The following is a 16,213-nucleotide window of genomic DNA, read 5'->3' on the forward strand; positions in this document are numbered from 1 at the left end:
CAAGTGAATTAAACTCACGGAGACCATTATGGTGCTTTTAACTTATAAGTAAATGTGTTTTCACCTTTTCGATGTGTTATTTATACAAATGTTGTTTTATCATTAATTACTATTGTTTCTCTTTTGAAATTGTTTTTCAATCTATTACGAAAGGCTGATATATAAATAAAAAACACATAATTAAGTTTAATAAAATAAATAATAAACTTTGATGATCATCAATATTTTTATGTGGGATATTTATTGAGGCTATTAATCAATTGATGAGCTAACATTGTGTATCGATTAGAGACGTTTAACATTAATTTTAATTTTATAAATGTCTTCTTGCAACTCTTAAGTGCTATAAACTATTTAGTTGAAGTTAAAAAATCAAGAAATTTTTACTTATAAAGCAATAAAAAAATAATCATATTTATTGAATGCAACGGAGTAAAATATGACACAAATTCTCATGTTTCTTTATTTTTTCATTATTTTTGTTTCTCTATCTTTTGTTGTAACCAGTTATAGAAGTATGCCATTTTGACACCATTTTCAAACTTTGTAATTCAACTTAGACATAATACTATATCACCTTTAACTAACAATTTTTTTCTTCTTATTTGACAATGCAGCTCGCATTCCATGTGTTTCTGACTATGATTGTCCAAAAGCACCGTATCCTCTATTTATAAAGTGCATTTATAAATTTTGTGAGATATGGGGATCACCGTAACGGTTAAGTTTAAAATTAGCTATGTTACCTCTAAGCGTATAATTTTATTTGCATGTCATAATGGTTCTATCATAGGTTCTTACAAATGATTTTATTTATATGTAATTTTGATCTTTCATATATTTATAATACATATAATTAGTTAAGCCATGAACGTTTCTTTTGCACCATTTGAACCCTAGTAGACATCGCTTTTCAAAAAGTACTATATTTTTATACTGTATAAGGATGTTGATGGTCGGATATGGCAAGTGTACCAAATCGTTTACCAAGTAATAAAGTGACAAGTTGAGTATCGTATCCACAAGGATTGTCGTTTCGTCCAAACAATTCGCGTTACTTATTTTTGTAAGTTGACGGTATAAAAGTTAGGTTGCAATTTTTATTTGTTTGAAATAGAGCAAATTTACCTGTTTTTTGTTGCAGAAAATTAAGCAGCGGTTAGGATTCTTCAAATCCCCTCTGTTTATATTGTTGGATACTCCCTCCGTCCCATAATACATGACACGGTTGGTCATATTACGCATACCAATGCATAATTTTGAGTTTAAATATCTTGAATAATATGTTAGAAAAAATTATGAAAAATTGATATTTTGAAAATATTCATCGAGACGAATCTAACGACATCTTATATGATATTATTTATCTTTGTATATTAGTAGAAAAATATGGTCAAAGTAAGTTAGGTCAAAATTGCAAATTTTCAAATGGATCATGTATTGCGGGACAGAGGGAGTACAGTTTGGACAAATCTCATCCTAATTGTACAACCTCAAGAAGGATAAATTCGACATTTTGGAAGGCATATGAAAATATTGGGGGAGACAAGAATTAAAACTCCAAATCCTTTATGTAAAAAAATAATAACAACTTACAAAAAAAAATTCTACTTTTTTTTTCTTTTTTTTTTTTTGAAGAAACTTTATTTTTTTCTTATTATATATACCATCTCCTTTTATGATAAATTAATGGCAAAATTACACTTTTAGTCCCTTAACTTAAGTTCAGGTAACAGTTTGGTCCTTTATCTTTTTTTTATTTCAATTTTGTCCTTTTTATCCATTTTCATATACATTTTCAAGCTTCAAATTTAATATTCTTATACAAACATAGACAAGGATCATAGATTTGAAGACTGAAAGACCATAAGAAAATAAAATCATGAATTTTAAGCTTAAAAATTCATATGTAAATGGATCAAAAGGACAAAAATGAAATGAAAAAAAAAAGATAAAGGACTAAACTATTACCTATTATAAAGTTAAAGGACTAAAAGTGTAATTTTGCCTAAATTATTATCTCACGAATATTTTCTCGATTTCCGGTTTATGTGACCTAAGTTTATGGGTTGTTGTCGGCCATGGAAGAACAACTATTCTTCTTGGGTTCTCTTTTGAGCGTGGCTGAACTTGATGGGAGCCTTTGTGTGTGCCTCTGAATGGAGCTTCCAAATTAACAAAAGGTTGTTGTTTTCGACTTGACTTCTGGTGGACTGATTGCATAAGTCGAAAAGTCGGGTGCTAGCTTGGTTCCCAAAGCAATCAATAATTTTGGTTGTGTTGATACAATCGTCAAAGTTACAGCTAGAAACTTCACTGCACAATCTAAGTTATCCTTCGCTCAAGCAGTGAGCAACAATGCAAATTTCATAGTCAATGATTTACCCCAACCATGTATGAAAGGTGACTCAATTTCAATCAAAATATCCAAGGATAAATACACCGAGAGAGTTGAAGAATGCAAAAGTATCTTCCATGGGAGGTTGATTTTGAAGAAAGGAGAGAAACCTCCCACTACAAAGCAACTATATGAAACCTTGATTCCTCTCTAGAAAATCAATAATTGGAATCTTGTTACACTGGGCAAAGGTTTCTCTGAATTTGTCTTCTTAACTATTAAAGAAATGTGCTCCATTTGGTATCTCAAATTTGGAATCCTTCGCCTGTCGCAATGGGTTCCTGACTTCTGCCCCGACACTCAGAAACAATCTAATGTCCGGGTTTGGGTATGTTTCACTAATCTCCCTTGGGAGTATTGGAGAGAGAAAAAACATTAATTCAAATTGCTTGTGTTGTTGGTATGCCTATTACTTTAGATGAACCTACTAGAAATAGAGTATTTAGTCATTATGCAAGGCTGCTTGTTGATGTTAATTTATCAAAACCTGTTTATGGCAAAATTTTAAGCGAGAGAGAAGGGTTTGCATTTCATGTTGGTGTTGTCTATGAAAAACATCATGAATATTGTAATAATTGTAAAACTTTAGGTCATCACATATCTCAATGTAACAAGTTGAAGCATGGAAAAATGGTTGCAAATAATAAGCAGGATAAACCTAAAGAACAAGAGGCTATGATAACAAAAAAAAATCACTAATCAGGGTGAGAAAAACCCTAAAAGTGTTGTTGCCTCTCTGCCTTCTTAAGTAGCAAATGCAGAAATTGTAGATACAAACGCATATAGTCTTGCCACTAACGATCATGATGGTGATCTCATTCCCATTGTTGAGTTAGATGGCAACACTGTTTTACCAGAATCCCCATCGGATCAAGAAAAAATTGATAACAACCGTGATGAAGTATCTGATGCAAACTCTGAAGGGATTTAAGAGGGGTTTTTCAAAAAATTTAATCCTCTTTGCGGAAGAAATCCCATTGAAACGGATCTTGATTAAATCATTAATCACAAATCAAACACATACTTAAACAATTTAAGGATTCATGTGTTTACCTCTTGAAGAGCAGAACCTTTGTAGTAGAATTGTTTCTGATCACGAGCAAAGCAAAGCAGCGATGCCTCTAGTTAGTCCACACGAACAGTGCTCCTCCAAAACTCGGTGCTAGCCAAGGAATCAGAAGTGCAGAGAAAAAGGGTCGCTCCAAAAACCTGTAACCAAAAACTTCAGCACTAGAGTTCTATTTATAGAATTTCTAGTGTGCTCTGCAAGTTAGAAGTCACTATTGGGCTTCAGTAAGCCCAACAACGAGTTTAGTAATTTTGCTAACTAATTAGCGCTATTTACTAAACGCACCCCTTATATAAGTCAGACTTATATATTTCTCTTTTGACTGTTCTTTGTGTGTGACCCTATAGGTTCTAGTCACGTTGGAAATAATATTAAATATAATATTTAATACTATAAACAATGAGCGGTATCTAGCAACACATCATTGCTACCCAAGTGACAAGAATGTCAAGTGATCTGACGAAACCTTTCCATGATAATACTCATGTGTATAATTACTCCTTTATCTCGATATATTTATTGATCCCAAGGCATAGATATTGTCACCCTTGTATAGATCAATGTTTATATTCCTTGATTCCGAAATAAACTGAATAACGAATAAGTCCAATATCTTATATTGACTTAGTTCAGCATGGCCATGCAGTTTTACAGTCATATTTCATCAAGAGGCCTAAAGATATATCTCCTATTTATGAGGAGGGACAAATCCCATCTAGGACACTCATGTCCCTCAGCATGATTCATCAAGTACCCATCAACCAACGTTATGGTTAACCTTTTACAGACAACGTTAGAATGGCAACAAAGCACTTGAGTCCACCTCTAGGGATCATAGTGGTTTCAGGTCTAAGAGTGATATACACTATTATCATTGTGAGAATATCTTATGACAATTTCATAACTTACTATGTAGTATTCTCACGGCGGGTCAATCCAATATAAATATTACTCCTAATATTTATATCTATGTGAAGACTTGATAACTCTTTATCCATGATCTGTGAGATGTGATCATCAGTCTACCCACATAATAGTCTCTATGCTTTAATGATATCTCACTTCTCAATAAAGCTTGACTACAGATACTTTAAGAATAGTTTCCTTATGTTTAACGGGGTCTCACAATTAAGTTATACTTAATGTTCCATTAAACAGACTAACTATTCTAGGGACTTTATTATTTTGAAACAAAACAAAATCAATAAAGAAATGCCTTATAATTTATATTTTCACAATATATATATATATATATATATATATTTATATCAATATCATGATACAAAGCCAAACCCAATCAATATAGTTTGGCTATTAGGGCTTACTCCAACAATCTCCCACTAGCACTAAAAGCCAATCAAATATTAATTCAACATTTATTGGTCAAGTGTTAGCATCAAGCACACTATGGGCAAGATACTCTACTAGCAGATAAGGAACTCTTTCCTATTGTTGGTAGGTCATACTTCTTTCAATTTCCACTTTCGATCTTCTATCGAAAAGAAATTGAAGTGTCAAAGTATACATTTGGATCATTGGTGAGATCATGTTTTCATTGCTCGTAAGATTTAAACCAATTTTACCTCAGACGAGATCAATGGAATCCGCAACGCAAGAAACACATGTTTTCACTCAATTATGAGCTAAACAATCCAAATCATATATATTTGACATCTGTAATAGAAACAACAACTATCTGAAGCTTGGACTTTTACAAATTTCATAGGTTATATCCTAGCATAACATTTATTCCAAATTACAATATGGATATACTGTACACTGATATGAAAGTCAACATCATTGTAACTCATTTACAAAGTTTCTTTCATCCGTTTTTAAGAAACAATCCATAGTCCTTTAAGACATCCAAGGATATTCTTGAAGGTACTCTAGTGTCGAACACTATAATCAATTTTGGTACATATTGAAAATAATTTTCTAACCATGTCTTACATGTGTAGATAAATTATTTTGGTGACTAGTATGTCATCAACATACTCCACCAAACTAATATCAATGCTCCCACTAATTTCCTTATGTGCACAAGATTTCTTTATTAATAAAAGTTTTCATAAAACTTCATTAATAAATAAAATTCAACTTCAAGAAGTTTTCTCTAATTCATAAATGAATTTGATAATACATCTATCTTTCTAGTATCCATTGGATTAACGAAATCCTACATATATCAAATACATATATAAGGTTATTCCAATTAAGGAATACAACCTCGTTATCCATCTTCTAGAACATGTATTATACAACAATGGGAATTGGGATCGTTAGATTTAAGCATTACATTGATGGAATGGTTTCGTCATGATATGCATCATGAATTGCATGAAACCTTCTACAATCAATCACATCTTAAAGGTATTCATAATACCATCCATGTCAGTTTTATATAAGAAAACTCACATTCAAATATCCATATATGGTCTGTGTACATAGATTCTTTATAAGATCCCATGGCATATAGCCACTTCTCAAAGTTCAAGCCATTTAGATCTTGTGATACTCAAACTGATGATTTAACAACAACCCTTTGTTGAATCAACCCGTGTTCCATTCTTAGAGAGATGTGTATTTTGTGTTACTTGACTTAATATCAAGTTCTACATCACTCCCACTGGCTCTTGTAGGGACATACTCCTTGAAAAGGAATACTCCAGTTATAGCGACAAACAAATTTTGTCAAAGAATAAGATGTAGAAATAATATCCTTTAGTTTCCTAAGGATAGTTACAAAATTATACATTCATTAATTTCGAAGTTTAGTTTATCTAATAAACCATATAACCTCAAATTATCATAAAGTAAAAACTAGGTACTATTACCTCCATATCTAATATGGTGCCTTTATGATTACTCAATTAGAACTTGTTGTGGGTGAAGAATAACAGTAATTTAATTAATTTCAAGAGTCTTTGAGTTATAATCAAACTATTTTAGAACAAGTCATGTCAAACATGAAACGATATAAATAATCATTATACTCATTAATCAAGCATTTACCATCACGACTTACTCGTATAGTCTTTATACTTTTCAAACTTATTCCTTTTACTTCATTGTTAAAATCTTTGAACAATTTCAAAGTTTTCTTGAATCGTGTCAAATACACTTTGCATCTCTACTAAATGATTTAGTAATGTTAGATGAAGTAATAGAAACAATATCTAGCAAATATGTTTAGTTCTCCATGTACATCTCATATGTATATAAACTCAAATAAATTAAGTGCCCTTTCACCTTTGTTGGTAACTGGTATACTAATCTATTTTGAAAGGTGGGACTCACATCCTTCAAAATGATATAAAATCAAATGAGCCCAATAGTCCATATCCATGGATTTTGGAAATGCGAATCTCTCTTGTTTGTACTAAACAGTGTTGCCAATGATATACAAAAGGTTCTAAACTCATTTGATCCTTTTCTCATAAGTTATAGACCAGCTTATCAAGATCATGAAACTCAAATTCATTACTTGATTAGCAAACTTATATAGAAAACATAATTTTCATAATAGGACAATATTTGTCTATTATTCAACTACATAACCATTCACTTGTCAATACAAGATTTATGATTTTAATGCTTCTATTTTATATGGAATCTAATAACAATTATTTGGTTCCATATCAAGTTAAATTTAAGTACAAGCATTAGCTCTTATGTCAATGAAACAATTTGTTTTATTTTAGACGTAAGTGGACTTCACTTATAGTTAATCTCCTGCTTCTTTAAAACTCTCTATATTTCAACAAATATGTGATTAATCATCAAGTATCATATACCTATGATGCAGAAGTAGAAATTTAACTTTCTATAACTATATGGGTAGATAAGAAGTCTTACTTCTATTTTGACTCTTACAAAACATTAACAGTTTTTCTCATTCTTAAGAACAATTCTTAATTTTGTACCAATTCAGAAACTCCTTTCTGAAGATTTTGTTCTTCATAAGAACATTTAACAGTATAATAAAATTATTTACGCCGAAGAAATTCTAAATACAGAAAATAAAATAAAAAAATGTATCATGATATAAAAACATAATTAATTAGGTCTTTAATTAAATATGCTCCCACTATTTTACTCAAAACAAATGACCTTCAACATTTGAATCGGAAAATCTCATTGGAAGATTTTCTAGTGGGTTGAAATCCATATTTCACATTGCTTTAAGTCAACGGGGGTTGTACTCAAAACTCAGTTATTTAGGTAGGAACTCCTTCCAATTGTATCTCATACAACTTTCAAATCATTTGAGTGAATAACTCCTTACTCTAATCTATCATATAGATGTTCCCAAACATTGCTTCTAAATTTATTTTAATCTTATTAAAATTAATTTAGTTAAGTTAAACCCAAAAGAATAACACTTGGGTAAATTGGATTACCGCACCGCAACTTACTAGTATAAAATATGTGTTTCACGGAGGCAAAACCCACATATTCGATATTAGTCTTGAAGGGTGTTAAACTTTTGGAAAGCATTAAACTTAATATTTCATTTGAAGTAAATATATATTTTAATCTTATTAAAATAATGTAGCTAAGTTAGATCCAAAATAACAATCGGTAAATAGAATTACCGTACCACAACTTTCTAGTATAGAAAATGCACTTCGCGGAGGCGAAACCTACACAGTTCGATATTAGTCTTGAAGTGTGTTATATTTTTGAAAACAATTTACTTCATATTCTATTTGAAGGATTTTTATTTAGTTTAATCTCAATGACATGTGTATCTCATACACGCATCTTTAAAGATGCATGACATTCATGCTCATAGAACGCAAGTATATAAAACATTTTAAAACATACATGCTAACATACATCTAAATTAAGCATACATCACATACATGCGCTAAATAAACATACATTTCATGCATCACATACATAAAATAATAAATTAGGTAGTATGGTTATGACCTCCTAACGCGTAAGAATTAAATAAACTATTTTATTACAATTCTTTGACCCATGAGCAAGCTTCAAAAGTTTCTGCATCGGAATCACCTTTTGCGTTGTCTTTTCTTCAACTTGAGCAATTACAATATTTAACCCTTAAATAAAATAAATAAAATAAACCACGACACGCAGGTCGTATTTAAATAAAATAAATCACGACACGCAGGCCGTATTTAAATAAAATAAATCATGACACACAGGTCATATTTAAATAAATGAACAAACGCTAATATAAACTAAGGTCATAACCATATACCATATATTAAATAATAATAACTATTTATTATTATTTTAAATAATTTAAGAATCAATCAAGATTTGGAAATAATATTTTGACCGAGATATATGTCATATAAAATTGATTCATATATAAGTATATATTCCTTTTGAAACTATTTTCAAAATCAATCGGGTCATAAATAAAATTAAATTATGCAAATTTCAGGACCAAATCTAAAAGATCATATCTCATATTGAAACTTTTTCAAAATCATGATTCTTTTAAATTAGAAAAAAATTAGGATCGTTTATTACCTTTTCAAACTACTTTTGAAAGACAATCCAAAAGGTAGAATTTTTATTTACTTAATTATAGTAATATTGACACTCAATAATTATTATAATTAAATCTGCTTTATTTGGGTGACCACTTTGTTTCCAAAACAAATTATGGTGCTAAAATTAAGCAAATATTTTATTACTAAATTCAAAAATCGAATATGATATTGAAACTTTTTCAAAATCATGATATTTTAAATTTACTACCTTTATCCAATTGAATAAATTAATTAAACATAAATAGTTTCAGTGATTGTTTGTTTAGCATGAACAACCGGATCTTTGATGTTTAACCAGATTCGGATATCGAAGCTCAATCTTACGAATTGTTCAAAGTCACAACAATCTTCTTGAAAACAATTGATCAACCATAATTATACAACTGTTGTATAGTTAGGTACCCTAATACGACAATCAAACATCAATAGTTTTAACAATTGTTTGTTCAGCATGGACAACCGGATCTTTGATGCTTCACCAGAATTGGATATTCGGATATCGAAGCTCAATCTCACGAATTCTCTACAAATTCACAATCAATTTCATAAAATCTATTGAACGAATGACATCATCAATATATCACATATAATGATGTTGTATTAGAATCATATATCACATATATGATGTTGATCAATCAATCAATTTAATTAATTTTTATTTAAAATAATAAAATATTGGCTTAAATGCACTTTTGGCCCCCTATGTTTCAAATAGTTGCGATTTTAGCCCCCTAAGAAAAAAAATGGATATTTTGACCCCCTATGTTTTGACCCTCTTTTGATTTGCTGATTTTGACCAGTCAACGCCCATGTGTCAAGTCCCTTTGCTGAGGTGGCATACATGTGTGTAATTATTATTTAAAAATTAAAGGAAAATTATTTTTGCAATTTAAAAAAATAAAAAAAGGATGGAATAAAACCCTGCATCATTCAAATCACCATTCAAAGCACCATTCAAATCACCTTCTTCAATAAAACCCTGCATCAACGTGGTGAAAGTTTTCTCATCAGGCTTCAATTCGTGATTTGCCATTTCCTCAAGCATCAAAATTGCAGGCCTTAATTGATGTGCTTTACACAAAGCCTTAATGAAAACATTAAAAGTTGAAACATCAAGAACAACACCCTCATTAACCATCTTCGAATGAAGCATTTCAACTAGTTTAAGTTTATTATCCTCAACCAAAGCATTGAGGGCAATATTGTAAAAATGGGTATCTAGTATAATCCCTAATTCATTTTCCAATATCTTAAGCAAGTTTTCAATTTCATGGAAATTGGTAAAACTTTGGATAAGGGTAACGAAAGTGGTGGCGTTTGGGACGGAACCAGAGGATTTGAGTTGTTTGAGAAGGGTTGTGATGGAATCGAAGGAAGAGGATTGGGTGAGTTGAAGAAGGGTTTCATTGGGAGGGAGAGGGTGGTGTGTTGTGGAAGAAGGGGTGGTGCAAAGAGTAGGGAATTTGAAGGTTGAATAGGAAGAGAAAGATAAGGGGGGTGTTGGTGTTGAATGGAGGTGTGGGTTTAAGGTGCGAGGAAAAGGGTGAGGGGGAGAGTGAAGTGGAGAGAGTAGTGTCATTGAGACAATATTACAAACATCAAACATGCGTGAGGAGAAGGCTGGATAGTAATTTGCTGGTGAAGTTGGAGGCAGGGAGACTGTGGCAGTGGTGCGGCTTGAGGATGAGGCAGGGAATATATTCCATCCTTTTTTTTATTTTTTTTAATTGCAAAAATAATTTTCTTTTAATTTTTAAATAAAAATTACACACATGTATGCCACCTCAGCAAAGTGACTTGACACATGGGCGTTGACTGGTCAAAATCAGCAAATCAAAATAGGGCCAAAACATAGGGGGTCAAAATATCCATTTTTTTTCTTAGGGGGCTAAAATCGCAACTATTTGAAACATAGGGGGCCAAAAGTGCATTTAAGCCTAAAATATTAATACTTAATATTATTATTATTAACGGATTGGATTTAACCGATTGGAATTAACCGAATTGAGTTTATTAACCGATCCATAAAGGCTATATAACCAAAGACATGCTTAATTTTAGAACAACTTCTAAAGATGATTGTTTTGAAACAATTCCAAAATCCAAACGTGGCATGATAATAGCTTTGCAAATGGATCCTGTGCTCGCATCATATATCTTACAAGAGATGAACATAGAAATCAAATTTCCTCTTCGTCCTCCTCAATTATTATTTAAAGTTTCCAAAACAAATCGTATCTGATGCAACTGAAATTTGCGATAACCTTTTTTTTTTATTCGAATACGATATAAACAAAATTAACTGTACTTATCACATATATACAAGATGACAATCACCGATTGCACACAAAAACTAATGAATTTAAATCTCATTCAAACCTCTCAAAATCATATGATTAACTAAGTGAAATTAGATTCGAATTAATGATTCAATCAGAACCGAAGCTCTGATACCACTGAAGGGATTTAAGAGGGGTTTTTCAAAAAATTTAATCCTCTTTGCGGAAGAAATCCCATTGAAACGGATCTTGATTAAATCATTAATCACAAATAAAACACATACTTAAACAATTTAAGGATTCATGTATTTACCTCTTGAAGAGCAGAACCTTTGTAGTAGAATTGTTTCTGATCACGAGCAAAGCAAAGCAGCGATGCCTCTAGTTAGTCCACACGAACAGTGCTCCTCCAAAACTCGGTGCTAGCCAAGGAATCAGAAGTGCAGAGAAAAAGGGTTACTCCAAAAACCTGTAACCAAAAACTTCAGCACTAGAGTTCTAGTTATGGAACTTCTAGTGTGCTCTGCAAGTCAGAAGTCACTATTGGGCTTTAGTAAGCGCAACAACGAGTTTAGTAATTTTGCTAACTAATTAGCGCTATTTACTAAACGCACCCCTTATATAAGTCATACTTCTATATTTCTCTTTTGACTGTTCTTTGTGTATGACCCTATAGGTTCTAGTCACGTTTGGCAATAATATTAAATCTAATATTTAATACTATAAACAATGAGCGGTATCTAGCAACACATCATTGCTACCCAAGTGACAAGAATGTCAAGTGATCTGACGAAACCTTTCCATGATAATACTCATGTGTATAATTACTCCTTTGTCTCGATATCTTTATTGATCCCAAGGCATAGATATTGTCACCCTTATATAGATCAATGTTTATATTCCTTGATTCCGAAATAAACTGAATAACGAATAAGTCCAATATCTTATATTGACTTAGTTCGGCATGGCCATGCAGTTTTACAGTCATATTTCATCAAGAGACCTAAAGATATATCTCCTGTTTATGAGGAGGGACAAATCCCATCTAGGACACTCATGTCCCTCAGCATGATTTATCAAGTACCCATCAACCAACGTTATGGTTATCCTTTTACAGACAACATTAGAATGGCAACAAAGCACTTGAGTCCACATCTAGGGATCATAGTGGTTTCAGTTCTGAGAGTGATATACACTATTATCATTGTGAGAATATCTTATGACAATTTCATAACTTACTATGTAGTATTCTCACGGCGGGTCAATCCAATATAAATATTACTCCTAAAATTTATATCTATGTGAAGACTTGATAACTCTTTATCCATGATCTGTGAGATGTGATCATCAGTCTACCCACATAATAGTCTCTATGCTTTAATGATATCCCACTTCTCAATAAAGCTTGACTACGGATACTTTAAGAATCGTTTCCTTATGTTTAACGGGGTCTCACAATTAAGTTATACTTAATGTTCCATTAAACGGACTAACTATTATAGGGACTTTATTATTTTGAAACAAAACAAAATCAATAAAGAAATGCCTTATAATTTATATTTTCACAATATATATATTTATATCAATATCATGATACAATGCCAAACCCAATCAATATAGATTGGCTATTAGGGCTTACTCCAACAAACTCAGTCGACACTTTCTTTCGTGAAGAGTTAAACAAGGAAGTGGTAGCGAGAGATCATGCTTAGGAAGATCTTGGTAGGTCTATAGTGGTGACAGACTCTAACTTGTCAAAATTTAGTGAAAATGTTATTCATGACATGCACGTTTTAGGGCTTGTTCCTAACAAATTATGGATTTTCTGAGTGATTCATGGGCTAACATGGGCCAGAAGGAAGATATTGTTGATTTAGACAAAAATCAACAATATTAGTTGGTGGTACCAAAGAAAAAGAAGAACAAGTTAAAGCAGCGTTATGAGACTAGCAAAGGGTTTAAGGTCGGGACTTCCAATTGTTCGCCTCGTTAGTAATTTGGTATAATGTTGCTCCTCTAGCTTCTGACTGTTTTATCTAGTTTGGTTTGTCTTTTTATGTTTTTATTATCCTCGAGGGTTTTGGTTTATGTCCCCCCCTCTTTTTTATTCTTTTTATTTCTATTTATATTTTTCAAGGCGCTGCAGTTTGAGATCTCTCTGCACACTTTCGTTTGCTTAAAAAAATTCTACAAAAACTACATGTGTATTCGATTTTCCTATTTTTCCCAAGGATATGCATGAAAAAAACCTTCCTCTCCCTTATGAGATTAAATATAAAAACATTTAATTATCCCGTAATTAATGTAAATGGTTTACTATTGGTTATGTCTATTCTTTCATTTTATATAAAATAAATACTATTAAAAGTATTATAAGTCATATGCAATTAATTATAAGACAATTGTTTCTAATGGACGGCGTAGGGAGATAACACTTTTCCAACTCTTAATCGATTTTTGAATTGGTTTTTTAACATCTTTTAGGTTTTTATTTCATTTTTTCCGTAAAGAACTAAAAATTGGTGGTGACTCCTTTTCACAGACGATCCAGCCATGACATTCTGGTCATTCCAATTATAAAAAAATATGATGTCACCTCTTTTATTCATTATTTACACAACTAATTTTTTTTTTTATCATTAACTAATGTTGTTTCTCTTTTGGGATTTTTCCCCTATCTATTACGAAAGGTTAAAATATAAATAAAAAAACACATAATGAAGTTTAATAAAAAAAAATAGTTTGATAATTATCATAATTTTTATGTGATATATTTAGTAAGGTTAAGTGATCAATTGAGTGAGCTATAGAGATAAACATAACATATTAATTAGAGATATTTATCATTGATTTCAATTTTATAAATGGCTTCTTACAACTCCTAAGTGCTAAAACTTATTTAATTGAAGTTAACAAAGAAAGAAATTTTTACTTATAAAACAAACAAAATAATTATAATTATTACATGTTATAATTATTACATGTAAAGGAGAAAAAATATGACTCAAATCGTAATTTTATTTTATGTGTTGATCATCTTTCTTATTCTATTTCCCGTTGAAACCATTAGAAGTATGAATTACTCTATTTCCTATTGAAACCATTAGAATTATGTAATTTGTCACACAATTTTTAAATTTTCTAATTTTTCTTATACACAATATCAAATCACCTTTTAGTAACGATGATTTTTTTTTCTCTTATTTGATAATGCAGCTCAAATTTCTTGTGTTTCTGACGATGATTGTCCAAAGGTACCTTATCCTCTCTATATAAAGTGCGAAGATAACGTTTGTGACATATGGGCATCACCATACTAATTAAGAAAATTCGGTTCTGCTTCTTATCTGGAGCTGCTTTCTCTCTCTCGACCTAGTCGCACCTCACCTCACCAAACCAAGCCGCCACACCAATCTACCACCTCTTTCCACTCTTTTCTCTCATGTAGCTGTTATAGATGGTGGTGCAATGAGCGGCTGCTGCCCTCCGCACCACCCCTCTCCCTTATCTCTCGGCGATTTTATATCGATTGTTTTGGGGAGGTTGTTCTTGTTCGCCGACGTCCTCCACATCGCTGGTGGTTTGGGCTGTCTATTTTCAACAACCACCGCTGGTGGTTTGGGTCGTCTGGTTTCAACAATCAAGGTGAGATCTACCATTCTTTCCTGCGGCCACCTCTGCTCTAACACAATCAACCCTCCTCGCTTTCTTTGATTTGCAGTCTGCAAGGGTTGTGGTGGGTGTCGATGGTGGTTTCTGTTTGGACGGTTGTTGCATATCTGGTTTCTCTGCAGGTTCGCTTGCTTCACGTTTCAGTTTTGCAAGGATTGGCATGCTTTGGTTGTTGCCGTTTTCAAAAAATCTTACTCGGTCTCGCGATCGATTTTGGATTGTGTGGCTAGAAATGGCCGTGAATTTGCGTCGTTTGTCACCATAAATTGTGGATGTGCTATATTCGTTACCGTGTTGGCGGTCGAGTTCATATGCCATCCTAAATGTGCCTCGACTGGGTTTGTATGTTCGCTTAATGTGCGCCAGAAATGGCTAATTAAGATGAGTTGGTGCGCGTGAATTCGTTAATTACCGTGTTGGCGGTCGAATTCACCCCCATTTTCAAGCATTTGTCCGTGGTACTGTAGGGACTCGAAAGAGTTGTCAATGCTTGTTGTCTTTGTTGCAGGGAGTTGATGGTACGTGATCCGATTTCGTGTTGACGATCGGTTCATTCGCCCAAATTTAGACCTGAGCTTAATTGTTACAAATGTTTAAGGTTGAATCCACTTTTGGGATTTTTATTTTTTAGTTTTTGGTTTTGCCCGTTAGGGTTGTTGACTGTGTCAGGTTTTATGTCCCCCAGTTTTTCCTGTAATTTTTTCTTTTTTTTAATAATATATATGAGCAATTGGCAAGAGACTAGAATAGGATACCAATTTAGTTGGACACTATTCTTTTTGATGTCATTTTGCTCTTGGCTTATATAAAAAAAATACTAATTAAGTTGAAAAATAATTATGTCACTTCTAAGCATATAATTTCATTTGTATATCATAATGTTTGTGATTTTATAATTTACTTAAAAGTTTGATTCTCTGGTCTTACAATTTTTATGACAAGCGAAAAAGTGCACTATTATCTTATGCAAGTATTCTTACATTCATTTTCTTATAGCAGATATCACAAACAACAATTTTATTACATGATTATAATTAGCTACTGTAATATATAAATGCAATGTGTGAGCTGTTACACTCTAATGGTTTAATTGTGCGGATAGTTTATGTGTGGAATCCCATATTCGAATCTGAGTCTTCATATTTCCTCTATCTCAATGTGTGTTTATTTGAGTATGTGTTGATCAATAGCAAAATAAAATGAAATATATTATGTAGGTTAAATATTTATTTTACTTCTACATTTAGTATGTATTTAAACA

General features: G+C 31.9%; 2 long non-coding RNA genes across 2 annotated transcripts; both read left to right on the forward strand.

Moving 5' to 3' along the window:
- Positions 1-379: 379 nt before the first annotated feature.
- Positions 380-2,981, forward strand: LOC146956522 (uncharacterized). Its single transcript, XR_015020226.1, has 3 exons — positions 380-515; positions 618-1,066; positions 1,145-2,981. It is a non-coding gene; the product is annotated as an uncharacterized LOC146956522 (long non-coding RNA).
- An 11,267-nt stretch (positions 2,982-14,248) lies between these two features.
- On the forward strand, positions 14,249-15,917 carry LOC146956523 (uncharacterized). Its single transcript, XR_015020227.1, has 2 exons — positions 14,249-14,352; positions 14,497-15,917. It is a non-coding gene; the product is annotated as an uncharacterized LOC146956523 (long non-coding RNA).
- Positions 15,918-16,213: the final 296 nt, after the last annotated feature.

The sequence above is a fragment of the Medicago sativa genome, chromosome 1 (assembly GCF_051527215.1).
Source record: "Medicago sativa cultivar Bolivia chromosome 1, Bolivia_mono, whole genome shotgun sequence".
Taxonomy (NCBI): Eukaryota; Viridiplantae; Streptophyta; class Magnoliopsida; order Fabales; family Fabaceae; genus Medicago; species Medicago sativa.